Source organism: Somniosus microcephalus, chromosome 5 (assembly GCF_052327205.1).
Source record: "Somniosus microcephalus isolate GS21.2 chromosome 5, FLI_Smic_1.0, whole genome shotgun sequence".
NCBI lineage: Eukaryota > Metazoa > Chordata > Chondrichthyes > Squaliformes > Somniosidae > Somniosus > Somniosus microcephalus.
The window spans coordinates 44,731,581-44,752,644 of record NC_140991.1 but is presented as its reverse complement, the minus strand read 5'-3'; the positions used below and the strand labels follow the sequence as shown (position 1 = coordinate 44,752,644).

General features: G+C 47.2%; 1 protein-coding gene and 1 long non-coding RNA gene across 4 annotated transcripts in view; one reads left to right on the top strand and one right to left on the bottom strand.

Annotated features, from left to right (window-relative positions):
* Positions 1-6,396, bottom strand: part of wdr37 (WD repeat domain 37) — a 154,847-nt gene extending 148,451 nt beyond the window's left edge. Inside the window, 1 exon segment of the mRNA XM_085987595.1 lies at positions 6,310-6,396. The gene's annotated coding sequence lies outside the window, so the exon portion shown is untranslated.
* A 42-nt stretch (positions 6,397-6,438) lies between these two features.
* LOC147117023 (uncharacterized) overlaps positions 6,439-21,064 on the top strand; it is a 32,467-nt gene continuing 17,841 nt past the window's right edge. For 2 of the 3 annotated variants that reach the window (XR_015078346.1, XR_015078348.1), the window contains exon 1: positions 6,439-6,538. This is a non-coding gene — a long non-coding RNA (uncharacterized LOC147117023). Of the gene's footprint in view, positions 6,539-8,169; positions 9,215-21,064 lie in introns of those variants that run through there. The other variant, XR_015078347.1, reaches the window with a different exon arrangement.

Below are 21,064 nucleotides of genomic sequence, written 5' to 3'. Positions count from 1 at the left end.
AAATACAAACAGGAGTCATGCCATATATATTTATGGCATGACTCTAGGGCAGCACGGTGGCATAGTGGTTAGCACTGTTGCCTTACAGCGCCAGAGACCCGGGTTCGAATCCGGCCTCGGGTGACTGTCTGTGTGGAGTTTGCACATTCTCCCCGTGTTTGCGTGGGTTTCCTCCGGGTGCTCCGGTTTCCTCCCACAGTCCAAAGATGTGCGGGTTAGGTTGATTGGCTATGATAAAAAATTGACCCTTAGTGTTAGGGGGATTAAATACGTGGGGTTACGGGGATAGGGTGGGATATGTGTTGGTGTAGGGGTTACGGGGATCGGGTGGGATATGTGTCGGTGCAGGCTCGATGGGCCGAAATGGCCTCTATCTGCACGGTGGGGATTCTGTGATTTCATTCCATGGCATAATTTTCCAGATGTTTCAATTTGAATCAACCAGCACTACATTTAAAACATGTCTTTTCTTGTAAATATGGTCACTCCCATACAAGGTGTGATCGACCTTTCATTAAAAGAAACAAATACACTTTCACTTTTAACAGGTAGAACTAAGCATTTAAATAGCTGAAGAACAAGTACGTCCTTATTTTTGTCACTTCAGTCTCTCAGAATGAGATTTTCAAGAGGTGGGTTCCAAAGAAAGGTAGGTCATGAAATAAAGAAGCATCTTAATGGCCAGGAACAGCATATTCCCACTGCTCTTGCAAGGTATGTCCTGCACAAATATTAAACCTATCTGTGCTTGTCAAATTACAGCAAGTCAGAACTTGATTGATACAGACACAAAACCATACTAATCCACCCAAGTCAAAGTTTAAAATGCAAGCAATTCATTCTTTTCACATTCAGAATAGATATTTCAATAACTTGCAGCTCATACCCCAAACTCTGTTAAGAGGATTACCTTGAGCAAGAACACTACAACTTAAGCAAGCAGGTTATAAGATTGTGAGGGGGCTTGATCGGGTGGATGCAGGGAGGATGTTTCCACTGATGGGTGAGACTAGAACTAGGGGGCATAATCTTAGAATAAGGGGCTGCCCTTTCAAAACTGAGATGAGGAGAAACTTCTTCACTCAGAGGGTAGTAAATCTATGGAATTTGCTACCTCAGAGAGCTGTGGAAGCTGCGACATTAAATAAATTTAAAACGGAGATAGACAGTTTCCTAGCTGATAAGGGAATTAGGGGTTACGGGGAGCGGGCAGGGAAGTGGACGCGAGTCTAGGTTCGGATCAGCCATGATCCTATTGAATGGCGGAGCAGGCCCGAGGGGCCGTATGGCCTACTCCTGCTCCTACTTCTTATGTTATGAAACGTTCATAGCTCAAAAGTGTTTAGTTCGGAGTATGAAATCAATTAGCCAGAGTCTAGATTTTTCTCTCAGGAGATCTGCAAAGGTAAAGCTTTTCAGGGCATGCTCTTGAATTTATATTGAGCACTGTGCAGAAGAAAAGCAAGTGTCGAACGGTACTTTCCCAGCAGAATTGTGACGTCCACCCCTCCGATTTCTCCGCGTTCCTCCAATTCTAACCTCTTGCGAATCCCTGATTTTCATCGTCCCACCATTGGCAGCCATGTCTTCTGCTGCCTGGTCCTAAGCTCTGGAATTCCCTCCCTAAACCTCTCCGCCTCTCTTTCCTCCTTTAAGACTTCTCCTTAAAACCTACCTCTTTGACCAAGCTTTTGGTCACCTGTCCTAATATTTCATGTGGCTCGGTGTCAAATTTTGTTTGATAACGCTCCGGTGAAGCGTCTTGGGATGTTGTATTACATTAAAGGCGCTATATAAATACAAGCTGTTGTTGTCATCCGGTCAAGATTCTTCCTAGAACCTTCTGAGAATTTTAAAACCCTCTTCAAGGATATGCAAGTTTTCATTAAATAAAAACTTTTAAACAGTTGCTGTCACTAAGTCTGCCTGCCTCAGTCCTCCATCCCAATCAACTGCTAATGTTACTGATCCAAGGATTCAGCATCACTCCCTCTCCAACTAACAAAAGCAAGCAAATTCCATGATCCATGTTTAAGGAATGATCTAACTGAGGTGTTTAAGATGATCAGAGTAGATAGAGAAAAACTTGTTCCTCTGGTGGGAGAGTCCAGAACAAAGGGGCATAACATTAACATTAGAACTAGGCCATTCAGGGGTGATGTCAGGAAGCACTTCTTCACACAAAGGTAACACAGCCCTTCTTCTATAGCCCCCGAAATGAAGGTGGCTGGAGTGCCCCCCCACCTCATTGCAGATCAAAGTGAGGGCACAGCAAAATCCTACTACCAACAGACAGATGATTCAGCTGAGTGCGCAATGTAAAGCAGGCAAACTGATGAGAAGAAATTCCCTGCCCTGTATTATGCACGACTCTGTACATCTCACAGTCGTAGATCCCATTCACACAACCACTCAGCTCGCCACCACAAGATTTCCAAATCTTGACAAAAAGCCCAACACATACAATCAAGAAAGGTCAGCAAAGCTTGCCACTGCATCGTTCAATTAAATCTCACGCTGTGGTAAAGTAAGAAGCCATTGTCAACGTATTAAACATTGCAAATGGAGGTTAAAGAATCTCAAGAGTGGCAGGAGTTGGTCAACTTATGAAAATATCAAACGTGGCAGGGGTTGTAATTGTTGTAATATGTGCCTTAAACTGCATGTTAGAGTAGTTAAATTCCAACAAGAGATTATTTAATTTGTGTAATAGTGTTGCAGTCATTTTCAACCCGAGTTAAATCAATGACCTTGAGCGAAAATCAACTCACTGATAAGTTGTTTAAATACGCTGTGCAATGTTGCATACGCCATTTCTAAAAGGATATTGCTACATTAGACAACATTCAGGCAAGAGTAGCTAAAGGCAATTTTATATTGATATTAGGACGACAGGAAAGTAGCACTCAAGCAGAGAACCACAACTGCCACATACTTACCTTTAATTTACCAGGGTGCGGACACTCCCTCGTGGAGACAGCAGGAAGCAGCCCCACGTTTTCTGCACTTCCAACATCTTCTCTTGGCACCTGGGAAACATCAGGTTCTGGAAGTTGTCAAGAGATGTGTGGCTTTTCTCCTTTATATTATGTGATTGTTGCACAATTGCAACCAATGGTACACTATTGATATGAATAACCAAACTGAAATTTCTTTATTGTTGCAGAAAGATTGAGAGGTGACAAAATTTAGATCTTTAAAAAATTATGAAAGACATAGGGGTCGATTTTCAGTGTGCCGTGAGGTGGGCTTTTAGGCGTGCGGGGGGCTAAAATCCAAAATTCGGGGGTCCCGACACCATCCCGCCCAAAACCCACCTCCATGTAAGTTTCAAAGGAGGCGGGTACCTGCCCCGCACTGGGACCCGCTGACCCGAGGCGGGAAGGGATTAGTGCCAATTAACTGCCTGTTAACAGGTAGTTAACAGGCAGTTTTTAGCCTAATCCCTATTTTGAAGGTTGTCCTGTGGGATTCCCGACGGCTCCAAACCACGCCAGGTTAGAGTCGTCGGGTTGAAGGACTTGGAGGGGTCGCGATGTCGGTGTTCAGGTGAGTGATGGGTGCATGAGTGCAAAGGTAAGTGTGTTTGGTGTGTCTAAAGTGTGTAAAGAAGTTTAAATTACCTGTACTTACCTTTACAGCCTTCCTTCCTCTAAGTTTCGGGAGTCCATCATTCAGCCGGCACTGAAAGCAGAATGGCTGCGATCTGTCAAAAGTGACAGCCTGCAGCTTTCAGTGCCGGCGAGATTTCTAACTGAGTCTGCGTAGAAGGACTCAGGTTAGAAGTAAGACTGTCAGTGTTTGACAGCTTCAAGCAGCTGTGAAACACTGATATTTCATCTGTCAACACGTCTTGACAGATGAAATTTCAGTCTGTGATGTCACCTGTTGCCGGGTGGCCCTTAATTAGCCTGCTGAGCCCGCTGGGCGGGCTCAACAAGGTCAATCAAGTGAAAATCGCGTGGATTGGCTGCATCTCGATGGAGGCAGGACTACAACCCGAAAGTTGTAGTCCCGCCTCCTTCTCAACTTCTGAATGAAAATCCAGCCCATAGATAATGTAGATGTTAGCGTAAAACTGCAATCACAGAACATGAGTACAATATTAGCAAACACCCTCCCTCACAAGGCATTTGATGCTGTGTCAATTAACTTTTTTGCTAAACTGCATGGACAAGAGATTATCAACAATAAGAATAATTAAAGAAACAGATCACAGAAATCACAGAATCACAGAAACCTCACAGTACAGATAGAGGCCATTTCGGCCCATCGAGCCTGCACCGACACATATCCCACCCGATCCCTGTAACCCCTACACCAACACATATCCCACCCTATCCCCGTAACCCCACGTATTTAATCCCCCTAACACTAAGGGTCAATTTTTATCATAGCCAATCAACCTAACCCGCACATCTTTGGACTGTGGGAGGAAACCGGAGCACCCGGAGAAAACCCACGCAAACACGGGGAGAATGTGCAAACTCCACACAGACAGATCAAATACTATGTGGAACATGACAAATGACTTGCTGCTAGGAATGGAGAGGAGTGGCTTGTGGAATGCAGATGGTCATAGTTGTTAAGTTGGGTTAAAATGTTGGATTCACATTTGGGATTTTTGCTCAATTACCCTTGGAAGTTGGGAAGAAATTTCATGAGTAAAATCAAAAGCAACTGCTGTGTTGTCTGAATATGCGTCTCTTGCAAATCAGCTTTAAAAATCTTTTTTAAACATAAACAGCATAGCACAGAGCAATCCCCAGTGTTGTCACCAGGCTCACTTTGAAGGTTGGCACCAGTATTCTTTAGGGGAAAAGATAAACCATTAAACAAATAACCCATCATTTGTGCAATATGCTTCCAATGCTCAATTATGAATTTCAAATTTCACCCATCATTGCCACCAGTGACTAGCGATCCAATTTTGGACTCGAGTCATATTTCAAAGAACAGACAACAAATATTTTTCAAATAGTATCTTTTGCGATGAGGCTGTGCAAATATGTACAAAAACAGTCTAGTCATACACCTTCAAATACAAAAAATGGACCCATTTTGCACATGCACAATCAGCCCCTACTTCCCCTTTTTTAGATGCATAGTCCTGTTCTGAGCAAACGGTGGTCACCTCACGAGTGGCAGAATTATAACCATCCAGCACTTTACTCAAATGCTCTACAGCTCAAAATTTTAGCTGTGTGCCCGTGCGCAATTTCAAAAGGAGACAAATCTATAGTTGCACTGTTGGTGCTGGGCAATTTTCCACAGTTCAAATGGTCTCCAATCGGAAGACTGCAAAGGTATGTTTAGAACCAGAATGGGATAAAACTCACAGCAAAGCTGAAAGTTTATATGGCTGTTATTATGATCAACTTTTTACACAGAGACAAGTACTGGACATGCTCATGTCATCATATTCAGCAGTGTGGCAAGTTCCACCTCTAATCCATGCTATCTTTTTTGTGTATCTAATGGCAGGACAAATTACCAACTGTGATATCCTTAAATGCACCAAAGCCATCCGCATTGTGCTGATGCTGTTAAGAGCACAGCTATGCTGATCAGGGCACGTCATTTACATGGATGATTCAAAATTGCCAAAAAAAAACATTCTGTGTAGCAAACTGGAATAGCAAACAAGCAAGGCAGGATGATTAGGAAAACAGATAGGAGGGCAAGCTCAAACTATACAATAGTGTCAACAGCTAGAAACATCTGACAGCTGATTGCAGGAGCTGGCGAACAGCAGTGTCAATCGTTCGGAGAATCGAGACATTGATCTGAAGGACAGGCGGCAAGAGCCGAATAGTGAATAGCAACTGGTCAAATGTGCAAGGAGAGCTTGGCTCTCCCAGCAGCCTGAACATTCAGCACAACCATCAAAACTCAAAACAGAACACAGTGGAGCTACACAGCAGATCCATCAGCATCTGCAAAGAGACTGATTGATTGATGTTCTGGGTGCAAGACGCCTCCCTCACCACCAAAAGACGTTAACGCTCTCCGAATTGTTTTATAAGCATCCGACCTTGAAGTATCAAACCACTGAGTGCCCAGAATACCAATACAGATTGCAACGGTCTTGCCTCTCTCCCAGCTCCACCCAAGCTGATGGTTAAATTCACGGAGCTGCTGGAGCCTCCCGGCACCGGCCGCCCTCAGGGCTCCTTGAACCGCGCAGAGCCGGTGCTGATTTCAGCCGTTTACCGGGCCGGCGGCCCCTTTACAGACCAGGACTACCCGGAGCCCCACCACCCCATTAACCGGCGGGTCTGTGATTTTTTTTCTCTCTCCATTTCTCACCTCCCTTCAAATCGACATCCTGCAGACTCATCCGGGCTCTGTCACTGCGAAAGGGTGAAAGGTCGGCGGCGAAGCCTTGCCCGGCCCGCCTCGGCTCCGTCTGCGCAAGTGCAGGAGCTGCATTCCTGGAGCCGCCTCTCTGCGCATGCTCTTGCCTAGTTGCAGTCAGCAGACTGCTTGTTGCAGCCGTCACTTCACTCAATGCCTTGCAGCCACCTACTTCACATCGGTTAGTTTTTTTTAATGTTTGCATGCTTTAGTGAGGATTATTTTTTTGATTTTTAATGCATTCATTGGGTGCGTGTGTCACTGGCAAGGCCCAGCATTTATTGCTCACACCAAGTTGCCCTTGAGAAGGTGGCGGTGAGCCGCCTTCATGAACCGTTGCCGTCCCTGTAATGAAAGTGTTGTGCACTGAAACCATGTCTACTGCCCCTGGTATACCTACCTGCAAATACCCATAAGGAATTGGTTCCACAAGCTCTAGGCCAGTATGAAGTCAAGGACAAGTCTGCACCAATTCCTCCAAGGCACCATAGGGATAGTACTGTCGAAGGCTGGCAAGGCACTCAACATTTCAGAATTCTTACAATCTAGTATAGAGATCATCTGCATTCTTAGCTGTCCGATTGCAGCTAGAGCAATGGCTTCTCTTTCCGTCGCCACAAGGTCACCTCTGGAGTGCCTCAAGAATTTATCCTTGGCTCCCTCCTCTTCCTCGTCTATATGCTGCACTTGCCGCCATCATCCGAAGATATGGCAGCAAGTGTAGGCTGACAACACCCAGCTCTACCTCTCCACAACTTGTCTTAACCCCTCCAGTGCCTGTGTTTTCAGACTGCTTTTCTGACATCCAGTCTTGCATGAGCCACGTGTTCCTCTATTTAAACATTGGAAAGACTGAAACCAACAACTTCAGCCTCCACCACAAACTCAATATCCTAGAAACTGATTCCATCCCCCCTCCCTGGCCACTATCTCCGGTTGAACCAGACTGCAACCTCAGCATCCTATTGAACCCCGAGCTAAGCTTCCAACCCCATTTGCTCTCCATCATAAAGACTTCCACCTCTATAATATCGCCTGCTTCCACCCCCTGCCTCAGCCCATCTGCTGCTGTAACTCTCATCCATGCCTTTGCCACCTCCAGAATTGACTATTCTAATGCTTCTGCATCAGCCTACCACCCCACAAAAACTTCAGCTCATCCATAATGTTGCTGTCCATATCCTATCCCGCTCAAGTCCTGCTTACCCATCGCCCCTGTGCTTGCTGATCTACATTAGCTGCCGGTCCCCCAATCCTTGTGTTTAAATCCCTTTATGGCCATACCCCTCTACTGACGCTGTGGCTCAGTTGGTAGCACCCTCGCCTCTGAATCATGAAGGTTGTGGGTTCAAGTCCCACCCCAGAGACTTGAAGCACAAAAATCTAGGCTGATGCTCTAGTGCAGTACTGAGGGAGTGCTGTACTGTCGGAGGTGCCTTCTGTCGGATGAGATGTTAAACCAAGACCCTGTCTGCTCTCTCAGGTGGATGTAAAAGATCCTATGGCACTATTTCGAAGAAGAGCAGGGGTGTTATCCCCAGTGTCCTAGCCAATATTTATCCCTCAAAAACAACCTAACTAAAAAAGTCATTATCACATTACTGTTTGTGGAACCTTGCTGTGTGCAAATTGGCTGCTGCATATCCTACATTCAACAGTGCCTACACTTCAAAAAGTGCTTCATTGGCTGTAAAGCGCTTTGTGATGTCTGGTGCTCATGAAAGATGCGATAGAAATGCAAGTCTTTCTTTCTGAAGTGTTTTGGGACATCTCCATATTAGCTTTTTATTCATTATTTTTGTTTTCTTTTAGCCCCTAAATCTTGCTATACAGACAGAAGGGGAGGAGGAAAGAAAACTGAGACAGCAGCAAGTAGAAAAGGAAGACAGATAGAAATGGAGGCAGAGGAAGAAACAAGGGGAGAAGAGGGGAAAAGAGAAGTGAAAGACAAGGAGAGGAAGGAAACAGAAGTGACGGGGAGAGAGAGAGAAAAAGAATAACAGGAAGAGAGTGAGAACAGAAGTGAATGATGAAAGAACAGTGAACAAATGTGAAAAAGAAAAGGGACACAGAAGTGAAGGAGAGATCAAGACAGAAGCAAAGCAACTAAAAGAGGAAAAAGACAAATAGAATAAAGAGGACAGAGAAATAGAAACAGGAGGCAGGAAAGAGAAGAGAACGAGGAAAGACAGAAGCAACAGGGGATAGAAAGAGAAATAGAAACATAGAAGATAGGAGCAGGAGTAAGCCATTCGGCCCTTAAAGCCTGCTCCGCCATTCAATGAGATCATGGCTGATCATCCAAGTTCAGTACCCTGTCCCTGCCTTCTCCCCATATCCCTTGATCCCTTTAGCCTTAAGAAATATATCCAACTCTTTCTTGAATATATTTAATGAATTGGCCTCCACCGCCATCTGTGGCAGAGAATTCCACAGGTTCACCACTCTCTGGGTGAAGAAATTCCTCCTCATTTCAGTCCTAAATGGCTTACCCCTTATCCTTAGACAATGACCCCTGGTTCTGGACTCCCCGGCCATCAGAATCATCCTTCCTGCATCCAGTCTGTCCAGGCCTGACAGAATTTTATAGGTTTCGATGAGATCCCCTCAATCTTTGTGGTAAACCACTGTTATAGTTATCACTGTATATTGTTCTCACTGTTCTCACTGTCACATCACTACACGAGGTCGCCTCTTGTCGCACTGTTATACCTGGGCTGACCACCTCCGACTCCGCCCATTACCTGCCCAGGTATAAAGGTAGCTGACTGGCTAGTATTCCTCCCTGTTGGATCGGATCACCCACGAGGCTGGGCTCTGTTATTTAGCCAATAAAAACCTTCAGTTACGTTCTTAACTCGTCGCCTTTTATTGGACTAATTGATAGGCATATCAATTTTATTGGCTAAATTTTAAAGATGTCTGATAATGAACAGCAACAGCAAGGAGCTCACCCAGCAGCACAGCAACAGCAGCCTCCAGACAACGGGCCACACCAGCCGGCTTGGCTGCAAGCCTTGAAACCACCATACCTGGATCTAAACCCACAGGCACCAAACTCAGCCAACGACTTCAAACACTGGCTGGACTGCTTCGAATCGTACCTGGAGGAAGCCGTCGTCCCTCAGAGATCCAAACTAAGAGTCCTGAAAGCCCAAGCGAGCCCGAGAGTATATACACTCATCCAGGACATGACTACGTACGACGACGCCATCAACCTACTGAAACAGCAGTACCGGAGCCCGGTAAACTACATGTACACTAGGCATCTCTTAAGATCTCGCCAGCAACAGCCAGGAGAATCGATAGCTGAATTTTCACGAGCGCTGAGACAACTCGGCAGGAACTGTGACTTTAAAGCGGTGACGGCTACTGCGAACATGGAAGACAATGTCCGCGACGCCTTGGTGAGAGGCCTACGTTCCGACTACACACGGCAAAGACTGCTTGAAGCTAAGGACATAGACCTGGACAAGGCCGAAGCCCTCGCCCTCACCCTAGAGGCCACCCAGCAAGACCAGGAAGCGTTTGCCAGGTACTATTCGCGACCCTGGGACTCGGGCCCGACCCCCACCCCACCACCCTTCACAGCGCTGCCCCCGGGACCTACCTCAGCGTCTGCATCACGGATCCGACCGGGCCCGCTAGCCCCGGTACCGGCCCCGACATCAGGCAACCCCGATCGGGCCGCTGGCTGCTTCTTTTGCGGCCAGGAGAAGCATCCGAGGTCGCGCTGCCCAGCCAAAAACTCGACCTGCAAAACCTGCCTCAAGAAAGGCCACTTCTCCAAGGCCTGCAGAAGCAAATCCTCAGAAGCCAGCAGTGCCTCATGCGAACCCTGGGGGCGGCCATCTTTGTGCGGGGCAGCCGAAGCCTGCAGAGCCTCATGGGAAAACCAGGGGCGGCCATCTTTGTGCGGGGCAGCCGAAGCCTGCAGAGCCTCATGGGAAAACCAGGGGCGGCCATCTTTGTGCGGGGCAGCCGAAGCCTGCAGAGCCTCATGGGAACAGCAGGGGCGGCCATCTTTGTGCGGGGCAAACGATTTAAACAGAGCCTCATGTGAACTACGGGGGCCGCCATCTCCGCCGCCATCTTGTCATGACAACGACGCGCTCATCTACACCCTAGCTTCCGTGACCCTGGATCAAGCCCGCCCGCACCACCTGGCCAGCTCAATGATGGACATCAAAGTCAACGGCCACGCCACGACCTGCCTGTTCGACAGCGGAAGCACGGAGAGCTTCATCCACCCAGACACGGTGAGCCACTACTCCCTCCCCGTCCTGCCAACGCGCAGCCGCATCTCGATGGCATCGAGGTCGCACGCCACAGACATCAGCTGCTACTGTGTCGTGACATTGTCGGTTAAAGGGACAGAGTATAAAAATTTTAAACTCCTCGTACTCCCCCAGCTGTGCGCTGCCGTCATACTAGGGCTGGACTTCCAATCCCACCTCCAAAGTGTAACCCTAGCATACGGTGGACCCCTCCCCCCACTCACAGTCGACAACCAGCGAAAGTTAAACCGCCCACCGCGTAACACCTGCAGCCTATCCACCCTCAAGGTACCGCCACCTTCCCTGTTCGCTAACCTCACCCCCGACTGCAAACCTGTCGCTACTAAGAGCAGGCGGTACAGCGCTGGGGACAGAGCCTTCATTAGCTCTGAGGTGCAGCGACTCCTGAAAGAGGGCATTATTGAGGGGAGCAGCAGCCCCTGGCGTGCCCAGGTGGTGGTAGTCAAGACCGGCGACAAAAATCGCCTGGTTATCGACTACAGCCAGACCATAAACAGATACACCCAGCTGGACGCATACCCCCTCCCCCGCATATCGGACATGGTCAATGAGATTGCACAATACCGCGTATTCTCGACCATCGACCTCAAGTCGGCCTACCACCAACTCCCCATCAGCCCGGAGGACAGCCAGTACACCGCCTTCGAGGCGAATGGCCGCCTCTACCAATTCCTTAGGGTCCCCTTTGGTGTCACCAACGGGGTCTCGGTTTTCCAACGGGAGATGGACCGGATGGTTGACCAGAACGGACTACAGGCCACTTTCCCCTATCTCGATAACGTCACCATCTGCGGCCGCAACCGGCAGGACCATGACGTGAATCTGGAGAAATTCCTCCGTACGGCCCAACGGCTGAACCTCACCTACAATAAGGAGAAATGCGTGTTTAACACAGCGCGCCTTGCCATCCTTGGCTGTGTAGTAGAGAACGGAGTCATCGGCCCCGACCCCGAAAGAATGCGCCCCCTCATGGAGCTACCCCTCCCCCACTGTCCAAAAGCACTTAGGAGAACCCTGGGGCTTTTCGCCTACTATGCCCAATGGGTACCCAATTATGCGGACAAAGCCAGACCCCTCCTGAAAACCACATCCTTCCCCCTCACGGAAGAGGCGTGCGCGGCCTTCTCCCTCATTAAGGGAGACATAGCCAAGGCCACAATGCACGCAGTGGATGAGTCAATCCCCTTCCAAGTGGAGAGCGATGCATCCGACTTCGCCCTAGCCGCTACCCTTAACCAGGAGGGTAGGCCGGTAGCCTTCTTCTCAAGGACCCTACAGGGCCCCGAGACCCGACACTCGTCGGTCGAGAAGGAAGCCCAGGCAATTGTGGAGGCAGTACGGCGCTGGAGGCACTACTTGGCAGGCAAACGATTTACCCTCCTCACCGACCAACGCTCGGTTGCCTTCATGTTTAATAACAAGCTGAGGGGCAAGATCAAGAACGACAAAATCTTGAGGTGGAGAATCGAGCTTTCCACCTATGGTTATGAGATCTTGTACCGGCCCGGTAAACTGAACGACCCCCCTGATGCTCTTTCACGCATTACATGCGCCAGCGCGCAAAGTGATAGACTTCAGACCCTCCACAATGACCTCTGCCACCCCGGAGTCACCAGACTCTACCATTTCATTAAGGCCCGCAACCTGCCATACTCCATCGAGGAGGTCAGGACCATGACCAGGAACTGCCAGATCTGTGCTGAGTGCAAACCGCACTTCTATAAGCCGGACAGAGCAAGCCTGATCAAGGCCACCCGCCCCTTCGAGCGTCTGAGCATCGACTTCAAGGGGCCCCTACCGTCATCCGACCGTAATGTGTACTTCCTCAACATCGTTGATGAGTACTCCCGTTTCCCCTTTGCCTTCCCCTGCCCAGACATGACCAGTAACACGGTCATTAAATGCCTGAACAAACTCTTCGCCTTGTTCGGGTTCCCGAACTATATACATAGTGACCGGGGCGCCTCCTTCATGAGCGAGGAACTCCGTCAGTTCCTATTGGAGAGGGGTATTGCAGCAAGCAGGACCACCAGCTACAACCCCCGAGGGAACGGCCAGGTGGAAAGAGAGAACGCGACGGTATGGAAGGCCACCCTCTTAGCCTTAAAGTCTAAGGGCCTCCCAACCTCCCGCTGGCAAGAGGTCCTCCCGATTGCGCTGCACTCCATCCGGTCACTACTTTGCACTGCCATTAACACCACCCCCCATGCTCGAATGTTTGTCTTCCCCAGGAAGTCGACTACGGGAACCACCCTACCAACCTGGCTGACCTCTCCGGGACCCGTCTTGCTGCGAAAGCACGTGAGGGCCCATAAAACGGACCCCCTGGTCGAGAAGGTGAACCTCCTGCACGCCAACCCCCAGTACGCCTATGTGGCTTACCCAGACGGACGGGAGGACACTGTCTCCTTACGAGACCTCGCACCCTCACCCCCCCCTCCCAACCCCCCGAGTCCAGCCGAGGTAGACGGCATGCCGGAACCCCACGAGCCTTTGCCGACTACGCAGACACCAGCTTTAACACCGGATAATGTAACACCGCCGCTGCGACGATCGGAGAGGCTAACGAAGCCTCCGGACAGACTGACATACCAGAGCTGGTAATACACTTCACCCCGCCGGACTCTAATCTAAACAAGGGGTGAATGTGGTAAACCACTGTTATAGTTATCACTGTATATTGTTCTCACTGTTCTCACTGTCACATCACTACACGAGGTCGCCTCTTGTCGCACTGTTATACCTGGGCTGACCACCTCCGACTCCGCCCATTACCTGCCCAGGTATAAAGGTAGCTGACTGGCTAGTATTCCTCCCTGTTGGATCGGATCACCCACGAGGCTGGGCTCTGTTATTTAGCCAATAAAAACCTTCAGTTACGTTCTTAACTCGTCGCCTTTTATTGGACTAATTGATAGGCATATCAATCTTCTAAACTCCAGTGAGTATAAGCCCAATCGACACAATCTCTCCTCATACGTCATTCCTGCCATCCCAGGTATCAGCCTGGTGAATCTTCGCTGCACTCCTTCCATGGCAAGAACGTCCTTCCTCAGGTAAGGCGACCAAAATTGCACACAATACTCAAGGTGCGGTCTCACCAAGGCCCTGTACAACTGTAGCAAGACATCCTTGTTCCTGTACTCGAACCCTCTTGCTACGAAGGCCAACATACCATTTGCCTTCTTAACCGCCTGCTGCACCTGCATGCTTACCTTCAGCGACTGGTGCACAAGAACACCCAGGTCTCTTTGCACTTCCCCTTCTCCCAATCTATTGCCATTCAAATAATAATCTGCCTTCCCGTTTTTGCCACCAAAGTGGATAACCTCACATTTACCCACATTATAGTGCATTTGCCATGTTTCTGCCCAATCACCCAACCTGTCCAAATCGTACTGGAGTTTCACGACATCCTCCTCACAGCTTACCCTCCCACCCAGCTTTGTGTCGTCTGCAAATTTGGAGATATTACAACCAATTCCCTCGTCCAGATCATTAATATATATTGTGAACAGCTGGGGTCCTAGGACCGATCCTTGCGGTACCCCACTAGTCACCCTGCCAGTCGGAAAACGACCCGTTTATTCCAACTCTTTGCTACATCTGCATTAATTAATTACATAGATATGGGTGAACAGGTGATGTGTCACTGTTGCGAAATGTGGGAGCTGGTGAACCCCATTGAGGCTCACGGTGATTACATCTGCGACAAGTGTTTGCTGCTAGAGGAACTCAAGTTCCATGTTATGGAGCTTGAGACCGAGCTTCAGACACTGCGACACATCAGGGAGGGGGAGAAGTTCCTGGACTCTATGTTTCAGGAGGTGGTCACACCTATGAAATTAATTAATGCACATGTAGTCCGTGGTCAGGGACAGGACGGTGTGACTACGAGTGAGGCAGGTACAGGGATCCAGGAGGTAGTGTTGAAGGAGCCGCAGCCCTTGCTCTTGACAAGCAGGATCGAGGTTCTTACTCCCTGTGAGGGCGGGTGCGGGGACTGCAGGGAGGATAACCAACCTGGCCACAGCACCGTGGTACAGGGGGCCATTCAAGTGGAGGGAGTAAAAAGAAATGTTGTAGTGGTAGGGGATAGTATCATTAGGGGGATAGATAGGGTTCTCTGCAGCCGAGAGCGGGAGTCCCGAAGGCTGTGTTGCCTGCCCGGTGCCAGGGTTAAGGACATCTCTTCTGGGCTGGAAAGAAACTTGGAGGGGGAGGATCCAGTTGTCGTGGTCCATGTTGGTACAAACGACGTAGATAGGACAAGGAAGACGGTTCTGTTAAAGGAGTATGAGCAGCTAGGGGTCAAATTAAAAAACAGAACCTCAAGGGTAATAATCTCTGGGTTATTATCTGAGCCACGAGCGAATTTGGCTAGGATAAATAAAATTAAAGAGTTAAATGTGTGGCTCAAAGACTGGTGTGGGAGAAATGGGTTTTGCTTCTTGGGACACTGGCACCAGTACTGGGACAGGAGGGAGCTGTTCCGTTGGGACGGACTCCACTTGGCCAGTGCTGGGACTAGAGTCCTGGCGAATCATATAACTAGGGCTGTAGAGAGGGCTTTAAACTAATTAGTGGGGGGGAGGTTTCTAGAGAGCAAATAATAGAAATGACAACGGAGAAGGTCATAGACTTAGGTAGCAGTGGGGGAATTAAAAAACAGAACGTGTCAGGAAGGGACAGAAGGTATGGAGTAAAAGGTAAAGTACTAAAAGAGGAAAAAACAGGAACTAAGTGTCACAAAACATTTGAAAGTTTTTTATCTGAATGTACGTAGCATTCGTAACAAAATGAATGAGTTAACAGCACAAATAACTACATCTGGGTATGATCTTGTGGCCATTACAGAAACATGGCTGCAGGGTGACCATGACTGGGAATTAAACATACCAGGTTATTTAACAATCAGGAAGGACAGGCAGGAAGGGAGGGGAGGTGGGGTGGGGTGGCTATGTTAATAAAGGAAGGAATCACTATAATACAGAGAAATGATATTGGGTCAAAGGAGCAGGATAGTGAAACAGTTTGGGTGGAGATAAGGAATAATAAGGGGAAAAAAACTAGTGGGCGTAGTCTATAGGCCTCCGAACAGTTGCAACTCTGTTGGACGGAGTATTAATCAGGAAATAGTTGAGGCTTGTAATAAGGGAACAGCTATAATTATGGGGGATTTTAACTATCATATTAACTGGACAAATCAAATTGGGCAGAGCAGCCTTGAGGATGAGTTCATGAAGTGTATTAGGGATGGGTCTCTTGAGCAGTATGTAACTGAACCGACCAGGGAGCAAGCAACCTTAGATTTGGTCCTGTGTAATGAGACAGGATTAATTAAAAATGTCCTAGTAAAGGATCCCCTTGGAATGAGTGACCATAACATGGTTGAATTCATATTCAATTAGAGGGTGAGAAGGTTGGATCTCAAACAAGCGTGCTGAGCTTGAATAAAGGAGACTATAAGAACATAAGAAATAGGAGCAGGAGTAGGCCAATCGGGCCCTCGAGCCTGCTCCACCATTCAATAAGATCATGGCTGATCTGATCCTAACCTCAAATCTTCTATCACTCTGCATCCACCTGATCCCATGTGATCTCCCGGGAGAGGCGAAAAACCAGATAAAGACCCAATGGCCAATTTGGGAGAAAAAAATCTGGGAAATTCCTCTCCGACCCATCTAGGCGATCGAAATTCTTCGAGCAGATCACTCTGTCCCTATATTTTCTACAGTACTTACCTTCTGTAAAGGCGATCTCCACCCCAGCCAGTAACAGGAATAAAACCATCTCCTGAAATCTAACACAGAATTAGAACACAGTAGGAGCAGAACAAGGCTACACGGCCCCTGGGCCCACTCCACTACCCACAGGGCCATGACCATTCCGAACCTAGACTCATGTCCAATTTCCTGCCCGCTCCCCGTAACCCTTAATTCCCTTTACTTCTAGGAAACTATCTATTTCTGTTTTAAATTTATTTAATGATGTAGCTTCCACAGCTTTCTGGGGCAGCAAATTCCACAAACCTACCACCCTCTGAGTGAAGAAGTTTCTCCTCATCTCAGTTTTGAATGAGCAGCCCCTTATTTTAAGATTATGCCCCCTAGTTCTAGTTTCACCCATCATTGGGAACATCCTCACCGCATCCACCCGATCAAGCCCCTTCACAATCTTATATGTTTCAATAAGATCGCCTCTCATTCTTCTGAACTCCAATGAGTAGAGTCCCAATCTACTCAACCTCTCCTCATATGACCACCCCCTCATCCCCGGGATTAACCGAGTGAACCTTCTTTGTACTGACTCGAGAGCAAGTATGTCTTTTCTTAAGTATGGACACCAAAACTGTATGCAGTATTCCAGGTGCGGTCTCACCAATACCTTGTACAACTGCAGCAATACCTCCCTGTTTTTATATTCCATCCCCCTAGCAATAAAAGCCAACATTCCATTGGCCTTCTTAATCACTTGCTGCACCTGCATACTAACTTTTTGAGTTTCGTGCACCAGGACCCCCAGATCCCTTTGTACTACAGTACTTTCCAGTTTCTTGCCATTAAGATAATAACTTGCTCTATGATTTTTCCTGCCAAAGTGCATAACCTCACACTTTCCAGTATTGTATTCCATCTGCCAAATCTCTGCCCACTTACTTAGCCTGTCTATGTCCCTTTGCAGGTTTTTTATGTCCTCCTCACTCACTACTTTCCGTCCCATCTTTGTATCATCTGCAAACTTTGATATGTTACACTCGGTCCCCTCCTCCAAATCGTTAATATAGATTGTAAAGAGTTGGGGACCCAGCACTGACCCCTGCGGAACACCACTAGTTACTGGTTGCCAATCTGAGAACGAACCATTTATCCCAACTCTCTGCTTTCTGTTAGAGAGCCAATCCTCCACCCACGCCAGAATATTACCCCCAATCCCGTGATTTTTTATCTTGAGCAATAATCTTTTGTGTGGCACCTTGTCAAATGCCTTTTGGAAGTCTAAATACACTACGTCCACTGGTTCCCCTTTATCCACCCTGTATGTTACTTCCTCAAAAAACTCAAGCAAATTTGTCAAACATGACTTCCCCTTCATGAAACCATGCTGAGTTTGTCCTATTAAATTATGTTTATCCAAATGTCCCGTTACTGTCTCCTTAATAATGGACTCTTAACATTTTACCAACCACAGATGTTAGGCTAACAGGTCTATAGTTTCCAGCCTTCTGCCTACTACCCTTTTTAAATAAGGGTGTTACATTAGCAGTTTTCCAATCTGCCGGGACCTTTGCTGAGTCCAGTGAGTTTAGGAAAATTATTACCAATGCATCCACAATCCCTACCGCTACTTCCCTCAAGACCCTAGGATGCAAGCCATCAGGTCCAGGGGATTTATCCGCCTTGAGTCCCATTATTTTACCAAGTACCACTTCCTTAGTGATTTTAATCGTATTTAGTTCCTCCCCCCCTAGAGCCCCCTGTTTGTCCAGTGTTGGGATATTCTTAGTGTCCTCTACTGTAAAGACTGATACAAAATAATTGTTCAGTGTTTTTGCCATCTCCATGTTTCCCACCATTAATTTCCCGGTCTCATCCTCTAAGGGACCAACATTTACTTTAGCCACCCTTTTTCTTTTTATATAACTATAGAAACTTTTACTGTCTGTTTTTATATTTTTTGCTAATTTACTTTCATAATCTATCTTCCCTTTCTTAATCAATCTTTTAGTTATTTTTTGCTGTCTTTTAAAGACTTCCCAATCTTCCATCCTCCCACTAGATTTGGCTACCTTATATGCTCTTGTTTTTAGGCGGATACTATCCTTAATTACTTTACTTAGCCACGGATGGCTATCTTTTCTTTTACACCCTTTTTTCCTCAGTGGAATATTTTTTTTTTGGAAGTTGTAAAATAACTCCTTAAATGTACACCACTGGTCATGTACCGTCTTACCCTTTAATCTATTTTCCCAGTCCACTCTAATTAATTCCGCTCTCATACCTTCATAGTCTCCTTTATTCAAGCTCAGCACGCTTGTTTGAGATCCAACCTTCTCACCCTCTAATTGAATATGGAACTCAACCATGTTATGGTCACTCATTCCAAGGGGATCCTTTACTAGGACATTTTTAATTAATCCTGTCTCATTACACAGGACCAAATCTAAGGTTGCTTGCCCCCTGGTCGGTTCAGTTACATACTGCTCAAGAAACCCATCCCTAATACACTCAATGAACTCTTCCTCAAGGCTGCTCTGCCCAATTTGATTTGTCCAGTTAATATGATAATTAAAATCCCCCATAATTATAGCTGTTCCCTTATTACAAGCCTCAACTATTTCCTGGTTAATACTCCGCCCAACAGAGTTGCAACTGTTTGGAGGCCTATAGACTACACCCACTAGTGTTTTTTCCCCCTTATTATTCCTTATCTCCACCCAAACTGTTTCACTATCCTGCTCCTTTGACCCAATATCATTTCTCTGTATTATAGTGATTCCTTCCTTTATTAACATAGCCACCCAACCTCCTCTCCCTTCCTGCCTGTCCTTCCTGATTGTTAAATAACCTGGTATGTTTAATTCCCAGTCATGGTCACCCTGCAGCCATGTTTCTGTAATGGCCACAAGATCATACCCATATGTCATTATTTGTGTCGTTAACTCATTTTGTTACGAATGCTACGTGCATTCAGATAAAGAACTTTCAAGTATGTTTTGTAACACTTAGTTCCTGTTTTTTCCCTTTTTAGTACTTTACTTTTTACTCCATACCTTCTGTCCCTTCCTGACACATTCTGTTTTTTAATTCCTCCACTGCTACCTAAGTCTATGACCTTCTCTCTTGTCATTTCTATTATTTGCTCTCTAGAAACCTCCCCCCCACTAATTAGTTTAAAGCCCTCTCTACAGCCCTAGTTATATGATTCGCCAGGACTCTAGTCCCAGCACTGGCCAAGTGGAGTCCGTCCCAACAGAACAGCTCCCTCCTGTCCCAGTACTGGTGCCAGTGTCCCAAGAAGCAAAACCCATTTCTCCCACACCAGTCTTTGAGCCACGCATTTAACTCTTTAATTTTATTTATCCTAGCCAAATTCACTCGTGGCTCAGGTAATAACCCAGAGATTATTACCCTTGAGGTTCTGTTTTTTAATTTGACCCCTAGCTGCTCATACTCCTTTAACAGAACCGTCTTCCTTGTCCTATCTACGTCATTTGTACCAACATGGACCACGACAACTGGATCCTCCCCCTCCCCCTCCAAGTTTCTTTCCAGCCCAGAAGAGATGTCCTTAACCCTGGCACCAGGCAGGCAACACAGCCTTCGGGACTCCCGCTCTGGACTGCAGAGAACCCTATCTATCCCCCTAATGATACTATCCCCTACCACTACAACCTTTCTTTTTACTCCCTCCACTTGAATGGCCCCCTGTACCACGGTGCTGTGGCCAGGTTGCTCATCCTCCCTGCAGTCCCCGCTCCCGCCCTCACAGGGAGTAAGAACCTCGATCCTGCTGGACAAGAACAAGGGCTGCGTCTCCTTCAACACTACATCCTGGATCCCTGTACTTTCCTCACTCGTAGTCACACCGTCCTGTCCCTGACCACGGACTACATCTGCAGTAATTAACTTCATAGGTGTGACCATCTCCTGAAACATAGAGTCCAGGAACTTCTCCCCCTCCCTGATGTGTCGCAGTGTCTGAAGCTCGGTCTCAAGCTCCATAACATGGAACTTGAGTTCCTCTAGCAGCAAACACTTGTCGCAGATGTAATCACCGTGAGCCTCAATGGGGTTCACCAGCTCCCACATCTCGCAACAGTAACACATCACCTGCTCCATTCTATATAATTAATTTAATTTCTTCTTATTAGTTATGAAGACCCTGCCCGGATATATATGATAATATCACACCACTATTCAATAGGACTTACCAACTTAAAGGTATAAAAGAGAAGAGAAGGAAGAAAACCAACCAACCAGCTGATCACCAACCTCCTCCTTGAATACTGTCTGTGGAGCCTGTTTGGTTGACTCGTCTCGCTGCTCCGCCTCCGCAGTGCTGTCTAAGCCTGGGAGTGGGGAACAAAACAGAGCAAAAAACACACCCTCACCTCCCACTTATCCGAAATCTCCCACTTAGCAAAACTCCAACAGCACTCAATGCACAAAGCACTATGAAGGTATGGGAGCGGAATTGATTAGAGTGGACTGGGAAAATAGATTAAAGGGTAAGATGATACATGATCAGTGGTGTACATTTAAGGAGTTATTTTACAACTTCCAAAAAAAAAATATTCCACTGAGGAAAAAAGGGTGTAAAAGAAAAGATAGCCATCCGTAGCTAAGTAAAGTAATTAAGGATAGTATCCGACTAAAAACAAGGGCATATAAGGTAGCCAAATCTAG